Genomic DNA, 18,849 nt, shown 5'->3' with positions numbered 1-18,849 from the left:
TATATATGCATACATATCATACTGAAAAAGAGAAAACAAATCAGACAAAAAGAGTAAGAAAGTTGCAAGGAGAAAGATCAAATACATGTTATAACAAACCCAATGCCAAACTCCTCTTCAACATGAAAAATACTTGTCGACCGGCCGCCATCTGTAAGAAAACAGAAGAGAGACAACACAGAAAAAGAGAAAACAGCATACATGCATTTACACATACAATGGAAGATATAAAATATTACACATTGCAAAACTAAAGAATACTACAGGGTGGGCCATTTATATGGATACACCTGATCTATGTATACACCCCATATACAACATCATACCATCAATTATTTTGTTCCAACAGTCTTGGAGTGATCTATCCAATGTGGGTTAGTGTCAGACCAATAGTGGTGGTTTTGTTTGTTAATTTCACCATTCACATAAACTTATGTAATCATATAAATAGCCAAATTAAGGTGTATCCATATGAATGGCCCACCCTGTACTGTGGCCTCCTCCTCCCCAATAGCCACCCTATTCCTCTCCAGATTTATTTTCTTTAACAGTTAGTGTGCAAAACCTGCACAGTGAATGTGAAAAAACAAATACGCCCAACTGCCACCGCCATAACAATTCACATGCACAACTCTTCTTCACCATGAAAAACATTTGTCGCCCGCCATCTGTAAGAAAACAGAAGAGAGACAACACAGAAAAAGAGAAAACAACATACATGCATTTACGCACACAATGAAAGATATAAAATATTACACATTTGTAAAACTAAAGGATACTACAGGGTGGGCCATTTATATGGATACACCTGATCTATGTATTCACCCCATATACAACATCATACCATCAATTTTTTTGTTCCAACAGTCTTGGAGGGATCTATCCAATGTGGGTTAGTGTCAGACCAATAGTGGTGGTTTTGTTTGTTAATTTCACCATTTACATAAACTTATGTAACCATATAAATAGCCAAATTAAGGTGTATACATATGAATGGCCCACCCTGTACTGTGGCCTCCTCCTCCCCAATAGCCACCCTATTCTTCTCCAGATTTATTTTCTTTAACAGTTAGTGTGCAAAACCTGCACAGTGAATGTGAAAAACCAAATACGCCCAACTGCCACCGCCATAACAATTCACATGCACAACTCTTCTTCACCATGAAAAACATTTGTCGACCGCCATCTGTAAGAAAACAGAAGAGAGACAACACAGAAAAAGAGAAAACATGATACATGCATTTACACATACAATGGAAGATATAAAATATTACACATTTGCAAAACTAAAGGATACTACAGGGTGGGCCATTTATATGGATACACCTGATCTATGTATACACCCCATATACAACATCATACCATCAATTTTTTTGTTCCAACAGTCTTGAAGGGATCTATCCAATGTGGGTTAGTGTCAGACCAATAGTGGTGGTTTTGTTTGTTAATTTCACCATTCACATAAAATTATGTAACCATATAAATAGCCAAATTAAGGTGTATCCATATGAATGGCCCACCCTGTACTGTGGCCTCCTCCTCCCCAATAGCCACCCTATTCCTCTCCAGATTTATTTTCTTTAACAGTTAGTGTGCAAAATCTGCACAGTGAATGTGAAGAAACAAATACGCCCAACTGCCACCGCCATAACAATTCACATGCACAACTCTTCTTCACCATGAAAAACACTTGTCGACCGCTATCTGTAAGAAAACAGAAGAGCGACAACACAAAAAAAGAGATACCAATTTACATGCATTACCACATTCAATAACAGATATAAAATACTACCCATGAAATGCACACAAAGTGACCTGTAAAAAAAGATTGTTTATATATGTATACATATCATACTGAAAAAGAGAAAAAAAGTCAGACAAAAAGAGTAAGAAAGCTGCAAGGAGAAAGAACAAATACATGTTATAACAAACCCAATGCCAAAAAATACTTGTCGACCGGCCGCCATCTGTAAGAAAACAGAAGAGAGACAACACAGAAAAAGAGAAAACAGCATACATGCATTTACACATACAATGGAAGATATAAAATATTACACATTGCAAAACTAAAGAATACTACAGGGTGGGCCATTTATATGGATACACCTGATCTATGTATACACCCCATATACAACATCATACCATCAATTTTTTTGTTCCAACAGTCTTGGAGTGATCTATCCAATGTGGGTTAGTGTCAGACCAATAGTGGTGGTTTTGTTTGTTAATTTCACCATTCACATAAACTTATGTAACCATATACTGTATATGCATACATATCATACTGAAAAAGAGAAAAAAAGTCAGACTGTAACGATTGTGGAATCGTCTCCGTGGTCAGCGCACCAGACGTGCGCTGACGCGGAGGATTTCCTCCACAAGCGTATTATTGCGGACACCCAGGCTAGGTGCTATGCACCCGCAGAGGGCAATTCCCACCGGCAGATGGCGCTGTGGAGTGCAGGCGAACACAGCCGCTGCACAGCTGCAGATGCCAAATGGGAATTGTACAGATCCGGGACAAGGTACAATCAGGCAGGGCTGGATAGCCCACAGGGAACAGAGCAAAAGGACAGAACCAATGTGTGCCCACCAAATTAGTCCCCACCCAGCGACGGCGAACACACAACGGCGGAAACGAAGTAGGAAACGCAATCGCAAGAATGGCGATTGCCAATAGCGACACAAGACTGAGCAGGACAGAGCACAAGGGTAGCAAAGGCACAGCAAATAATACAATAAGGAGATACGGAAAATAACAAATGCTAGCTAACCGCGAACACCGCACTCATTCGCAACAGTGCACGCGGTTATGCGCGGTCTCCACGTGATAAGCACAATAGAGACAAGCACGCCTAACTAACCATTAACAGACAAACATGAAACAGAGGACGCGAGCGCTTGCTTAACGGTTACCTCACCGAGCCTCCAGCAAGCGCAGCAGACAAGACAGACACACGAAAACAGGGACAAGCGACAGAAGGATCCCCAGCGCTAGCGAAAAGTGGCTAGCGCGATCCCAGAAGACAGAACAGAAGGATCCCCAGCGCTAGCGAAAAGTAGCTAGCACGATCCCAGGAGACAGTAGCAGAACAGAAGGATCCCCAGCGCTAGCGAAAAGTGGCTAGTGCGATCCCAGAAGACAGAACAGAAGGATCCCCAGCGCTAGCGAAAAGTAGCTAGCGTGATCCCAGGAGACAGAACAGAAGGATCCCCAGCACTAGCGCTAGGGCGAGTGCGATCCAAACACACGGCAGACAGAACAGATGAGGTAGGCAGAAACAACCGCTGTTCCAACCTACACTCCAGACTCAATCAGAAGGATCCACAGCCGCTAACGCTAGGGCTTGTACGATCCAAACACAAGACAGACGGAACAGGCAAAACAGATAATACAACCTGACTGGACTAGAAGGGGAGCCTAAAGCACCCCCCAGGAATTAACTATACTAGATAGCAATGGCTGACACTCCAGCAGTGTCCATCAGGAACAGACCATGGAAGGGAAATGTCCAGCAAAGCATTCTAGGAGCAGCATGCTTTTATAGTGCCAGTCATCAAAAGAAGGCAGGTAACGGATTTGCATGACTAATGTATGCAAATCCCTCAGCAACACAAGCTGCAAAACTGACAGAAAGTCTCTCTTAAAGAGACCTGCAGAATGCAGACGTGAACAGTGGTCAAAACGCTGCCTGTCTGCACAGGCAGCTGAGCAGATTCTCACACAGACAAAAAGAGTAAGAAAGTTGCAAGGAGAAAGAACAAATACATGTTATAACAAACCCAATGCCAAACTCCTCTTCAACATGAAAAATACTTGTCGACCGGCCGCCATCTGTAAGAAAACAAAAGAGAGACAACACAGAAAAAGAGAAAACAGCATACATGCATTTACACATACAATGGAAGATATAAAATATTACACATTGCAAAACTAAAGAATACTACAGGGTGGGCCATTTATATGGATACACCTGATCTATGTATACACCCCATACACAACATCATACCATCAATTTTTTTGTTCCAACAGTCTTGGAGTGATCTATCCAATGTGGGTTAGTGTCAGACCAATAGTGGTGGTTTTGTTTGTTAATTTCACCATTCACATAAACTTATGTAACCATATAAATAGCCAAATTAAGGTGTATCCATATGAATGGCCCACCCTGTACTGTGGCCTCCTCCTCCCCAATAGCCACCCTATTCCTCTCCAGATTTATTTTCTTTAGCAGTTAGTGTGCAAAACCTGCACAGTGAATGTGAAAAAACAAATACGCCCAACTGCCACCGCCATAACAATTCACATGCACAACTCTTCTTCACCATGAAAAACATTTGTCGACCGCCATCTGTAAGAAAACAGAAGAGAGACAACACAGAAAAAGAGAAAACAACAAACATGCATTTACGCATACAATGAAAGATATAAAATATTACACATTTGTAAAACTAAAGGATACTACAGGGTGGGCCATTTATATGGATACACCTGATCTATGTATTCACCCCATATACAACATCATACCATCAATTTTTTTGTTCCAACAGTCTTGGAGGGATCTATCCAATGTGGGTTAGTGTCAGACCAATAGTGGTGGTTTTGTTTGTTAATTTCACCATTTACATAAACTTATGTAACCATATAAATAGCCAAATTAAGGTGTATACATATGAATGGCCCACCCTGTACTGTGGCCTCCTCCTCCCCAATAGCCACCCTATTCTTCTCCAGATTTATTTTCTTTAACAGTTAGTGTGCAAAACCTGCACAGTGAATGTGAAAAACCAAATACGCCCAACTGCCACCGCCATAACAATTCACATGCACAACTCTTCTTCACCATGAAAAACATTTGTCGACCGCCATCTGTAAGAAAACAGAAGAGAGACAACACAGAAAAAGAGAAAACATGATACATGCATTTACACATACAATGGAAGATATAAAATATTACACATTTGCAAAACTAAAGGATACTACAGGGTGGGCCATTTATATGGATACACCTGATCTATGTATACACCCCATATACAACATCATACCATCAATTTTTTTGTTCCAACAGTCTTGAAGGGATCTATCCAATGTGGGTTAGTGTCAGACCAATAGTGGTGGTTTTGTTTGTTAATTTCACCATTCACATAAAATTATGTAACCATATAAATAGCCAAATTAAGGTGTATCCATATGAATGGCCCACCCTGTACTGTGGCCTCCTCCTCCCCAATAGCCACCCTATTCCTCTCCAGATTTATTTTCTTTAACAGTTAGTGTGCAAAATCTGCACAGTGAATGTGAAGAAACAAATACGCCCAACTGCCACCGCCATAACAATTCACATGCACAACTCTTCTTCACCATGAAAAACACTTGTCGACCGCTATCTGTAAGAAAACAGAAGAGCGACAACACAAAAAAAGAGATACCAATTTACATGCATTACCACATTCAATAACAGATATAAAATACTACCCATGAAATGCACACAAAGTGACCTGTAAAAAAAGATTGTTTATATATGTATACATATCATACTGAAAAAGAGAAAAAAAGTCAGACAAAAAGAGTAAGAAAGTTGCAAGGAGAAAGAACAAATACATGTTATAACAAACCCAATGCCAAAAAATACTTGTCGACCGGCCGCCATCTGTAAGAAAACAGAAGAGAGACAACACAGAAAAAGAGAAAACAGCATACATGCATTTACACATACAATGGAAGATATAAAATATTACACATTGCAAAACTAAAGAATACTACAGGGTGGGCCATTTATATGGATACACCTGATCTATGTATACACCCCATATACAACATCATACCATCAATTTTTTTGTTCCAACAGTCTTGGAGTGATCTATCCAATGTGGGTTAGTGTCAGACCAATAGTGGTGGTTTTGTTTGTTAATTTCACCATTCACATAAACTTATGTAACCATATACTGTATATGCATACATATCATACTGAAAAAGAGAAAAAAAGTCAGACTGTAACGATTGTGGAATCGTCTCCGTGGTCAGCGCACCAGACGTGCGCTGACGCGGAGGATTTCCTCCACAAGCGTATTATTGCGGACACCCAGGCTAGGTGCTATGCACCCGCAGAGGGCAATTCCCACCGGCAGATGGCGCTGTGGAGTGCAGGCGAACACAGCCGCTGCACAGCTGCAGATGCCAAATGGGAATTGTACAGATCCGGGACAAGGTACAATCAGGCAGGGCTGGATAGCCCACAGGGAACAGAGCAAAAGGACAGAACCAATGTGTGCCCACCAAATTAGTCCCCACCCAGCGACGGCGAACACACAACGGCGGAAACGAAGTAGGAAACGCAATCGCAAGAATGGCGATTGCCAATAGCGACACAAGACTGAGCAGGACAGAGCACAAGGGTAGCAAAGGCACAGCAAATAATACAATAAGGAGATACGGAAAATAACAAATGCTAGCTAACCGCGAACACCGCACTCATTCGCAACAGTGCACGCGGTTATGCGCGGTCTCCACGTGATAAGCACAATAGAGACAAGCACGCCTAACTAACCATTAACAGACAAACATGAAACAGAGGACGCGAGCGCTTGCTTAACGGTTACCTCACCGAGCCTCCAGCAAGCGCAGCAGACAAGACAGACACACGAAAACAGGGACAAGCGACAGAAGGATCCCCAGCGCTAGCGAAAAGTGGCTAGCGCGATCCCAGAAGACAGAACAGAAGGATCCCCAGCGCTAGCGAAAAGTAGCTAGCACGATCCCAGGAGACAGTAGCAGAACAGAAGGATCCCCAGCGCTAGCGAAAAGTGGCTAGTGCGATCCCAGAAGACAGAACAGAAGGATCCCCAGCGCTAGCGAAAAGTAGCTAGCGTGATCCCAGGAGACAGAACAGAAGGATCCCCAGCACTAGCGCTAGGGCGAGTGCGATCCAAACACACGGCAGACAGAACAGATGAGGTAGGCAGAAACAACCGCTGTTCCAACCTACACTCCAGACTCAATCAGAAGGATCCACAGCCGCTAACGCTAGGGCTTGTACGATCCAAACACAAGACAGACGGAACAGGCAAAACAGATAATACAACCTGACTGGACTAGAAGGGGAGCCTAAAGCACCCCCCAGGAATTAACTATACTAGATAGCAATGGCTGACACTCCAGCAGTGTCCATCAGGAACAGACCATGGAAGGGAAATGTCCAGCAAAGCATTCTAGGAGCAGCATGCTTTTATAGTGCCAGTCATCAAAAGAAGGCAGGTAACGGATTTGCATGACTAATGTATGCAAATCCCTCAGCAACACAAGCTGCAAAACTGACAGAAAGTCTCTCTTAAAGAGACCTGCAGAATGCAGACGTGAACAGTGGTCAAAACGCTGCCTGTCTGCACAGGCAGCTGAGCAGATTCTCACACAGACAAAAAGAGTAAGAAAGTTGCAAGGAGAAAGAACAAATACATGTTATAACAAACCCAATGCCAAACTCCTCTTCAACATGAAAAATACTTGTCGACCGGCCGCCATCTGTAAGAAAACAAAAGAGAGACAACACAGAAAAAGAGAAAACAGCATACATGCATTTACACATACAATGGAAGATATAAAATATTACACATTGCAAAACTAAAGAATACTACAGGGTGGGCCATTTATATGGATACACCTGATCTATGTATACACCCCATACACAACATCATACCATCAATTTTTTTGTTCCAACAGTCTTGGAGTGATCTATCCAATGTGGGTTAGTGTCAGACCAATAGTGGTGGTTTTGTTTGTTAATTTCACCATTCACATAAACTTATGTAACCATATAAATAGCCAAATTAAGGTGTATCCATATGAATGGCCCACCCTGTACTGTGGCCTCCTCCTCCCCAATAGCCACCCTATTCCTCTCCAGATTTATTTTCTTTAGCAGTTAGTGTGCAAAACCTGCACAGTGAATGTGAAAAAACAAATACGCCCAACTGCCACCGCCATAACAATTCACATGCACAACTCTTCTTCACCATGAAAAACATTTGTCGACCGCCATCTGTAAGAAAACAGAAGAGAGACAACACAGAAAAAGAGAAAACAACAAACATGCATTTACGCATACAATGAAAGATATAAAATATTACACATTTGTAAAACTAAAGGATACTACAGGGTGGGCCATTTATATGGATACACCTGATCTATGTATACACCCCATATACAACATCATACCATCAATTTTTTTGTTCCAACAGTCTTGGAGTGATCTATCCAATGTGGGTTAGTGTCAGACCAATAGTGGTGGTTTTGTTTGTTAATTCACCATTCACATAAAATTATGTAACCATATAAATAGCCAAATTAAGGTGTATCCATATGAATGGCCCACCCTGTACTGTGGCCTCCTCCTCCCCAATAGCCACCCTATTCCTCTCCAGATTTATCTTCTTTAACAGTTAGTGTGCAAAATCTGCACAGTGAATGTGAAGAAACAAATACGCCCAACTGCCACCGCCATAACAATTCACATGCACAACTCTTCTTCACCATGAAAAACACTTGTCGACCGCTATCTGTAAGAAAACAGAAGAGTGACAACACAAAAAAAAAGAGATACCAATTTACATGCATTACCACATTCAATAACAGATATAAACTACTACCCATGAAATGCACACAAAGTGACCTGTAAAAAAAGATTGTTTATATATGCATACATATCATACTGAAAAAGAGAAAAAAAATCAGACAAAAAGAGTAAGAAAGTTGCAAGGAGAAAGAACAAATACATGTTATAACAAACCCAATGCCAAACTCCTCTTCAACATGAAAAATACTTGTCGACCGGCCGCCATCTGTAAGAAAACAGAAGAGAGACAACACAGAAAAAGAGAAAACAGCATACATGCATTTACACATACAATGGAAGATATAAAATATTACACATTGCAAAACTAAAGAATACTACAGGGTGGGCCATTTATATGGATACACCTGATCTATGTATACACCCCATATACAACATCATACCATCAATTTTTTTGTTCCAACAGTCTTGGAGGGATCTATCCAATGTGGGTTAGTGTCAGACAACACAGAAAAAGAGAAAACAGCATACATGCATTTACACATACAATGGAAGATATAAAATATTACACATTGCAAAACTAAAGAATACTACAGGGTGGGCCATTTATATGGATACACCTGATCTATGTATACACCCCATATACAACATCATACCATCAATTTTTTTGTTCCAACAGTCTTGGAGTGATCTATCCAATGTGGGTTAGTGTCAGACCAATAGTGGTTGTTTTGTTTGTTAATTTCACCATTCACATAAACTTATGTAACCATATACATAGCCAAATTAAGGTGTATCCATATGAATGGCCCACCCTGTACTGTGGCCTCCTCCTCCCCAATAGCCACCCTATTCCTCTCCAGATTTATTTTCTTTAACAGTTAGTGTGCAAAACCTGCACAGTGAATGTGAAAAAACAAATACGCCCAACTGCCACCGCCATAACAATTCACATGCACAACTCTTCTTCACCATGAAAAACATTTGTCGCCCGCCATCTGTAAGAAAACAGAAGAGAGACAACACAGAAAAAGAGAAAATAACATACATGCATTTACGCACACAATGAAAGATATAAAATATTACACATTTGTAAAACTAAAGGATACTACAGGGTGGGCCATTTATATGGATACACCTGATCTATGTATACACCCCATATACAACATCATACCATCAATTTTTTTGTTCCAACAGTCTTGGAGGGATCTATCCAATGTGGGTTAGTGTCAGACCAATAGTGGTGGTTTTGTTTGTTAATTTCACCATTCACATAAAATTATGTAACCATATAAATAGCCAAATTAAGGTGTATCCATATGAATGGCACGCCCTGTACTGTGGCCTCCTCCTCCCCAATAGCCACCCTATTCCTCTCCAGATTTATTTTCTTTAGCAGTTAGTGTGCAAAACCTGCACAGTGAATGTGAAAAAACAAATATGCCCAACTGCCACCGCCATAACAATTCACATGCACAACTCTTCTTCACCATGAAAAACATTTGTCGACCGCCATCTGTAAGAAAACAGAAGAGAGACAACACAAAAAAAGAGATACCAATTTACATGCATTACCACATTCAATAACAGATATAAAATACTACCCATGAAATGCACACAAAGTGACCTGTAAAAAAAGATTGTTTATATATGCATACATATCATACTGAAAAAGAGAAAAAAAGTCAGACAAAAAGAGTAAGAAAGTTGCAAGGAGAAAGAACAAATACATGTTATAACAAACCCAATGCCAAACTCCTCTTCAACATGAAAAATACTTGTCGACCGGCCGCCATCTGTAAGAAAACAGAAGAGAGACAACACAGAAAAAGAGAAAACAACATACATGCATTTACACATACAATGGAAGATATAAAATATTACACATTGCAAAACTAAAGAATACTACAGGGTGGGCCATTTATATGGATACACCTGATCTATGTATACACCCCATATACAACATCATACCATCAATTTTTTTGTTCCAACAGTCTTGGAGGGATCTATCCAATGTGGGTTAGTGTCAGACCAATAGTGGTGGTTTTGTTTGTTAATTTCACCATTCGCATAAAATTATGTAACCATATAAATAGCCAAATTAAGGTGTATCCATTTGAATGGCACACCCTGTACTGTGGCCTCCTCCTCCCCAATAGCCACCCTATTCCTCTCCAGATTTATTTTCTTTAGCAGTTAGTGTGCAAAACCTGCACAGTGAATGTGAAAAAACAAATACGCCCAACTGCCACCGCCATAACAATTCACATGCACAACTCTTCTTCACCATGAAAAACATTTGTCGACCGCCATCTGTAAGAAAACAGAAGAGAGACAACACAAAAAAAGAGATACCAATTTACATGCATTACCACATTCAATAACAGATATAAAATACTACCCATGAAATGCACACAAAGTGACCTGTAAAAAAAGATTGTTTATATATGCATACATATCATACTGAAAAAGAGAAAAAAAGTCAGACAAAAAGAGTAAGAAAGTTGCAAGGAGAAAGAACAAATACATGTTATAACAAACCCAATGCCAAACTCCTCTTCAACATGAAAAATACTTGTCGACCGGCCGCCATCTGTAAGAAAACAGAAGAGAGACAACACAGAAAAAGAGAAAACAACATACATGCATTTACACATACAATGGAAGATATAAAATATTACACATTGCAAAACTAAAGAATACTACAGGGTGGGCCATTTATATGGATACACCTGATCTATGTATACACCCCATATACAACATCATACCATCAATTTTTTTGTTCCAACAGTCTTGGAGGGATCTATCCAATGTGGGTTAGTGTCAGACCAATAGTGGTGGTTTTGTTTGTTAATTTCACCATTCACATAAACTTATGTAACCATATACATAGCCAAATTAAGGTGTATCCATATGAATGGCCCACCCTGTACTGTGGCCTCCTCCTCCCCAATAGCCACCCTATTCCTCTCCAGATTTATTTTCTTTAACAGTTAGTGTGCAAAACCTGCACAGTGAATGTGAAAAAACAAATACGCCCAACTGCCACCGCCATAACAATTCACATGCACAACTCTTCTTCACCATGAAAAACATTTGTCGCCCGCCATCTGTAAGAAAACAGAAGAGAGACAACACAGAAAAAGAGAAAATAACATACATGCATTTACGCACACAATGAAAGATATAAAATATTACACATTTGTAAAACTAAAGGATACTACAGGGTGGGCCATTTATATGGATACACCTGATCTATGTATACACCCCATATACAACATCATACCATCAATTTTTTTGTTCCAACAGTCTTGGAGGGATCTATCCAATGTGGGTTAGTGTCAGACCAATAGTGGTGGTTTTGTTTGTTAATTTCACCATTCACATAAAATTATGTAACCATATAAATAGCCAAATTAAGGTGTATCCATATGAATGGCACGCCCTGTACTGTGGCCTCCTCCTCCCCAATAGCCACCCTATTCCTCTCCAGATTTATTTTCTTTAGCAGTTAGTGTGCAAAACCTGCACAGTGAATGTGAAAAAACAAATATGCCCAACTGCCACCGCCATAACAATTCACATGCACAACTCTTCTTCACCATGAAAAACATTTGTCGACCGCCATCTGTAAGAAAACAGAAGAGAGACAACACAAAAAAAGAGATACCAATTTACATGCATTACCACATTCAATAACAGATATAAAATACTACCCATGAAATGCACACAAAGTGACCTGTAAAAAAAGATTGTTTATATATGCATACATATCATACTGAAAAAGAGAAAAAAAGTCAGACAAAAAGAGTAAGAAAGTTGCAAGGAGAAAGAACAAATACATGTTATAACAAACCCAATGCCAAACTCCTCTTCAACATGAAAAATACTTGTCGACCGGCCGCCATCTGTAAGAAAACAGAAGAGAGACAACACAGAAAAAGAGAAAACAACATACATGCATTTACACATACAATGGAAGATATAAAATATTACACATTGCAAAACTAAAGAATACTACAGGGTGGGCCATTTATATGGATACACCTGATCTATGTATACACCCCATATACAACATCATACCATCAATTTTTTTGTTCCAACAGTCTTGGAGGGATCTATCCAATGTGGGTTAGTGTCAGACCAATAGTGGTGGTTTTGTTTGTTAATTTCACCATTCGCATAAAATTATGTAACCATATAAATAGCCAAATTAAGGTGTATCCATTTGAATGGCACACCCTGTACTGTGGCCTCCTCCTCCCCAATAGCCACCCTATTCCTCTCCAGATTTATTTTCTTTAGCAGTTAGTGTGCAAAACCTGCACAGTGAATGTGAAAAAACAAATACGCCCAACTGCCACCGCCATAACAATTCACATGCACAACTCTTCTTCACCATGAAAAACATTTGTCGACCGCCATCTGTAAGAAAACAGAAGAGAGACAACACAAAAAAAGAGATACCAATTTACATGCATTACCACATTCAATAACAGATATAAAATACTACCCATGAAATGCACACAAAGTGACCTGTAAAAAAAGATTGTTTATATATGCATACATATCATACTGAAAAAGAGAAAAAAAGTCAGACAAAAAGAGTAAGAAAGTTGCAAGGAGAAAGAACAAATACATGTTATAACAAACCCAATGCCAAACTCCTCTTCAACATGAAAAATACTTGTCGACCGGCCGCCATCTGTAAGAAAACAGAAGAGAGACAACACAGAAAAAGAGAAAACAACATACATGCATTTACACATACAATGGAAGATATAAAATATTACACATTGCAAAACTAAAGAATACTACAGGGTGGGCCATTTATATGGATACACCTGATCTATGTATACACCCCATATACAACATCATACCATCAATTTTTTTGTTCCAACAGTCTTGGAGGGATCTATCCAATGTGGGTTAGTGTCAGACCAATAGTGGTGGTTTTGTTTGTTAATTTCACCATTCGCATAAAATTATGTAACCATATAAATAGCCAAATTAAGGTGTATCCATTTGAATGGCACACCCTGTACTGTGGCCTCCTCCTCCCCAATAGCCACCCTATTCCTCTCCAGATTTATTTTCTTTAGCAGTTAGTGTGCAAAACCTGCACAGTGAATGTGAAAAAACAAATACGCCCAACTGCCACCGCCATAACAATTCACATGCACAACTCTTCTTCACCATGAAAAACATTTGTCGACCGCCATCTGTAAGAAAACAGAAGAGAGACAACACAGAAAAAGAGAAAACAACATACATGCATTTACGCATACAATGAAAGATATAAAATATTACACATTTGTAAAACTAAAGGATACTACAGGGTGGGCCATTTATATGGATACACCTGATCTATGTATACAACCCATACACAACATCATACTATCAATTTTTTTGTTCCAACAGTCTTGGAGTGATCTATCCAATGTGGGTTAGTGTCAGACCAATAGTGGTGGTTTTGTTTGTTAATTTCACCATTCACATAAACTTATATAACCATATAAATAGCCAAATTAAGGTGTATCCATATGAATGGCCCACCCTGTACTGTGGCCTCCTCCTCCCCAATAGCCACCCTATTCCTCTCCAGATTTATTTTCTTTAGCAGTTAGTGTGCAAAACCTGCACAGTGAATGTGAAAAAACAAATACGCCCAACTGCCACCGCCATAACAATTCACATGCACAACTCTTCTTCACCATGAAAAACATTTGTCGACCGCCATCTGTGGGAAAACAGAAGAGAGACAACACAAAAAAAGAGATACCAATTTACATGCATTACCACATTCAATAACAGATATAAAATACTACCCATGAAATGCACACAAAGTGACCTGTAAAAAAATATTGTTTATATATGCATACATATCATACTGAAAAAGAGAAAAAAAGTCAGACAAAAAGAGTAAGAAAGTTGAAAGGAGAAAGAACAAATACATGTTATAACAAACCCAATGCCAAACTCCTTTTCAACATGAAAAATACTTGTCGACCGGCCGCCATCTGTAAGAAAACAGAAGAGAGACAACACAGAAAAAGAGAAAACAGCATACATGCATTTACACATACAATGGAAGATATAAAATATTACACATTGCAAAACTAAAGAATACTACAGGGTGGGCCATTTATATGGATACACCTGATCTATGTATACACCCCATATACAACATCATACCATCAATTTTTTTGTTCCAACAGTCTTGGAGTGATCTATCCAATGTGGGTTAGTGTCAGACCAATAGTGGTGGTTTTGTTTGTTAATTTCACCATTCACATAAACTTATGTAACCATATAAATAGCCAAATTAAGGTGTATCCATATGAATGGCCCACCCTGTACTGTGGCCTCCTCCTCCCCAATAGCCACCCTATTCCTCTCCAGATTTATTTTCTTTAGCAGTTAGTGTGCAAAACCTGCACAGTGAATGTGAAAAAACAAATACGCCCAACTGCCACCGCCATAACAATTCACATGCACAACTCTTCTTCACCATGAAAAACATTTGTCGACCGCCATCTGTAAGAAAACAGAAGAGAGACAACACAGAAAAAGAGAAAACAACATACATGCATTTACGCATACAATGAAAGATATAAAATATTACACATTTGTAAAACTAAAGGATACTACAGGGTGGGCCATTTATATGGATACACCTGATCTATGTATACACCCCATATACAACATCATACCATCAATTTTTTTGTTCCAACAGTCTTGGAGGGATCTATCCAATGTGGGTTAGTGTCAGACCAATAGTGGTGGTTTTGTTTGTTAATTTCACCATTCACATAAAATTATGTAACCATATAAATAGCCAAATTAAGGTGTATCCATATGAATGGCCCACCCTGTACTGTGGCCTCCTCCTCCCCAATAGCCACCCTATTCCTCTCCAGATTTATCTTCTTTAACAGTTAGTGTGCAAAATCTGCACAGTGAATGTGAAGAAACAAATACGCCCAACTGCCACCGCCATAACAATTCACATGCACAACTCTTCTTCATCATGAAAAACATTTGTCGCCCGCCATCTGTAAGAAAACAGAAGAGAGACAACACAGAAAAAGAGAAAACAACATACATGCATTTACGCACACAATGAAAGATATAAAATATTACACATTTGTAAAACTAAAGGATACTACAGGGTGGGCCATTTATATGGATACACCTGATCTATGTATTCACCCCATATACAACATCATACCATCAATTTTTTTGTTCCAACAGTCTTGGAGGGCTCTATCCAATGTGGGTTAGTGTCAGACCAATAGTGGTGGTTTTGTTTGTTAATTTCACCATTTACATAAACTTATGTAACCATATAAATAGCCAAATTAAGGTGTATACATATGAATGGCCCACCCTGTACTGTGGCCTCCTCCTCCCCAATAGCCACCCTATTCTTCTCCAGATTTATTTTCTTTAACAGTTAGTGTGCAAAACCTGCACAGTGAATGTGAAAAACCAAATACGCCCAACTGCCACCGCCATAACAATTCACATGCACAACTCTTCTTCACCATGAAAAACATTTGTCGACCGCCATCTGTAAGAAAACAGAAGAGAGACAACACAGAAAAAGAGAAAACATGATACATGCATTTACACATACAATGGAAGATATAAAATAGTACACATTTGCAAAACTAAAGGATACTACAGGGTGGGCCATTTATATGGATACACCTGATCTATGTATACACCCCATATACAACATCATACCATCAATTTTTTTGTTCCAACAGTCTTGAAGGGATCTATCCAATGTGGGTTAGTGTCAGACCAATAGTGGTGGTTTTGTTTGTTAATTTCACCATTCACATAAAATTATGTAACCATATAAATAGCCAAATTAAGGTGTATCTATATGAATGGCCCACCCTGTACTGTGGCCTCCTCCTCCCCAATAGCCACCCTATTCCTCTCCAGATTTATTTTCTTTAACAGTTAGTGTGCAAAATCTGCACAGTGAATGTGAAGAAACAAATACGCCCAACTGCCACCGCCATAACAATTCACATGCACAACTCTTCTTCACCATGAAAAACACTTGTCGACCGCTATCTGTAAGAAAACAGAAGAGCGACAACACAAAAAAAGAGATACCAATTTACATGCATTACCACATTCAATAACAGATATAAAATACTACCCATGAAATGCACACAAAGTGACCTGTAAAAAAAGATTGTTTATATATGTATACATATCATACTGAAAAAGAGAAAAAAAGTCAGACAAAAAGAGTAAGAAAGTTGCAAGGAGAAAGAACAAATACATGTTATAACAAACCCAATGCCAAACTCCTCTTCAACATGAAAAATACTTGTCGACCGGCCGCCATCTGTAAGAAAACAGAAGAGAGACAACACAGAAAAAGAGAAAACAGCATACATGCATTTACACATACAATGGAAGATATAAAATATTACACATTGCAAAACTAAAGAATACTACAGGGTGGGCCATTTATATGGATACACCTGATCTATGTATACACCCCATATACAACATCATACCATCAATTTTTTTGTTCCAACAGTCTTGGAGTGATCTATCCAATGTGGGTTAGTGTCAGACCAATAGTGGTGGTTTTGTTTGTTAATTTCACCATTCACATAAACTTATGTAACCATATACTGTATATGCATACATATCATACTGAAAAAGAGAAAAAAAGTCAGACTGTAACGATTGTGGAATCGTCTCCGTGGTCAGCGCACCAGACGTGCGCTGACGCGGAGGATTTCCTCCACAAGCGTATTATTGCGGACACCCAGGCTAGGTGCTATGCACCCGCAGAGGGCAATTCCCACCGGCAGATGGCGCTGTGGAGTGCAGGCGAACACAGCCGCTGCACAGCTGCAGATGCCAAATGGGAATTGTACAGATCCGGGACAAGGTACAATCAGGCAGGGCTGGATAGCCCACAGGGAACAGAGCAAAAGGACAGAACCAATGTGTGCCCACCAAATTAGTCCCCACCCAGCGACAGCGAACACACAACGGCGGAAACGAAGTAGGAAACGCAATCGCAAGAATGGCGATTGCCAATAGCGACACAAGACTGAGCAGGACAGAGCACAAGGGTAGCAAAGGCACAGCAAATAATACAATAAGGAGATACGGAAAATAACAAATGCTAGCTAACCGCGAACACCGCACTCATTCGCAACAGTGCACGTGGTTATGCGCGGTCTCCACGTGATAAGCACAATAGAGACAAGCACGCCTAACTAACCATTAACAGACAAACATGAAACAGAGGACGCGAGCGCTTGCTTAACGGTTACCTCACCGAGCCTCCAGCAAGCGCAGCAGACAAGACAGACACACGAAAACAGGGACAAGCGACAGAAGGATCCCCAGCGCTAGCGAAAAGTGGCTAGCGCGATCCCAGAAGACAGAACAGAAGGATCCCCAGCGCTAGCGAAAAGTAGCTAGCGCGATCCCAGGAGACAGTAGCAGAACAGAAGGATCCCCAGCGCTAGCGAAAAGTGGCTAGTGCGATCCCAGAAGACAGAACAGAAGGATCCCCAGCGCTAGCGAAAAGTAGCTAGCGTGATCCCAGGAGACAGAACAGAAGGATCCCCAGCACTAGCGCTAGGGCGAGTGCGATCCAAACACACGGCAGACAGAACAGATGAGGTAGGCAGAAACAACCGCTGTTCCAACCTACACTCCAGACTCAATCAGAAGGATCCACAGCCGCTAACGCTAGGGCTTGTACGATCCAAACACAAGACAGACGGAACAGGCAAAACAGATAATACAACCTGACTGGACTAGAAGGGGAGCCTAAAGCACCCCCCAGGAATTAACTATACTAGATAGCAATGGCTGACACTCCAGCAGTGTCCATCAGGAACAGACCATGGAAGGGAAATGTCCAGCAAAGCATTCTGGGAGCAGCATGCTTTTATAGTGCCAGTCATCAAAAGAAGGCAGGTAACGGATTTGCATGACTAATGTATGCAAATCCCTCAGCAACACAAGCTGCAAAACTGACAGAAAGTCTCTCTTAAAGAGACCTGCAGAATGCAGACGTGAACAGTGGTCAAAACGCTGCCTGTCTGCACAGGCAGCTGAGCAGATTCTCACACAGACAAAAAGAGTAAGAAAGTTGCAAGGAGAAAGAACAAATACATGTTATAACAAACCCAATGCCAAACTCCTCTTCAACATGAAAAATACTTGTCGACCGGCCGCCATCTGTAAGAAAACAGAAGAGAGACAACACAGAAAAAGAGAAAAC

This window comes from Hyperolius riggenbachi, chromosome 9 (assembly GCF_040937935.1).
Source record: "Hyperolius riggenbachi isolate aHypRig1 chromosome 9, aHypRig1.pri, whole genome shotgun sequence".
NCBI lineage: Eukaryota > Metazoa > Chordata > Amphibia > Anura > Hyperoliidae > Hyperolius > Hyperolius riggenbachi.
Note: the sequence above shows the minus strand (reverse complement) of the source record.